This window comes from Chrysochloris asiatica, unplaced genomic scaffold (assembly GCF_000296735.1).
Source record: "Chrysochloris asiatica unplaced genomic scaffold, ChrAsi1.0 scaffold00191, whole genome shotgun sequence".
Taxonomy (NCBI): Eukaryota; Metazoa; Chordata; class Mammalia; order Afrosoricida; family Chrysochloridae; genus Chrysochloris; species Chrysochloris asiatica.
In genome coordinates, this window is record NW_006408709.1 from 2,609,974 (window position 1) to 2,611,182 (window position 1,209).

Consider the following 1,209-nt stretch of genomic DNA (forward strand, 5'->3'; position numbering starts at 1 on the left):
GTTTGTTCAAGTTTTCTACTTCACTCTGTGTGAGTTTATGTAGGTTGTGCTTTTCTAAAAATGTATCCATCTCTTCTAAATTTTTGAATTTGTTGGAGTACAACTCTTCATAGTATTCTGTTATAATCCTTTTGATTTCTTTTAGTTCTGTTGTGACATTGACTATGTGGTTTCTAATGTGGTTTATTTGTGTCTTCTCCCTCTTTTCTTTTGTTAGTTTTGCCAATGGTTTGTCAATTTTATTAGACCTTTCAAGGAACCAGCTTCTTGTCCTGTTGATTCTTTCTACAGTTTTTCTGTTTTCTATCTCATTTATTTCTGCTCTGATCTTTATTATTTCTTTTATTTTGGTGACTGTAGGTTCCCTCTGTTGGTCTGTTCTAATTGTTGAAGATGTTGTGTTAATGTGTTAATTTTGGTTCTTTCTTCCTTTTGAATGTGTGCATTTATTGCAATAAATTGTCCTCACAGCACCGCTTTCGCCATGTCCCAAAGGTTTGGGTATGTTGTGTTTTCATTCTAGTTTCTTCCTAGGAACTTTATGAATTCATGTTTACTTTCTTCTTTTACCCATTTGCTTTCCAGCATGGTGTTATTCAGTTTCCATGTATTCGACTTTATTTTCTGGGTGTCTTATTGTTGATTTCTAGTTTACAGCATTGTGGTCTGAGAAGATGATTTGTAGTATTTTGATGTTTTTAAATTTTTGGAGGCTTGCTTTGTGACCTCACACATGGTCAATGCTGGAGAATGTTCCGTGTGCACTGGAGAAGAATGTATATAGTGTTGTTATTGGTTTGAATGCTCTGTACACATTTATAAGGTCAAGGTGATTGATTGTGCTGTTTAATTCCTCTGTAATTTTGTCGAGTTTCTTTCTGGTTGTTCTATCCCTTTTTGAAAGTGACATATTAAAATCTCCCAGTATAATTATCAATTTATCTATTTCTTTCTTTAGTTCTAGTAAAGTTTGCTTCATATATCTTGGTTCTCTTTCATATGGAGCATATATAATTATTATGGTTATGTTTTCTTGCTCAACTGGCCCTTTGATCATGAGATAGTGTCCTTCTTTATCTTTTATACTGGTTTTTGCTTTAAAGTTTACTTTATCAGAGATTAGTATTGCCACTCCTGATTGTTTTTTGTTGCAGTTAGCTTGGTATATTTTTTCCAATCCTTTAACTTTTAGTCTGTTTTTGACTTTGT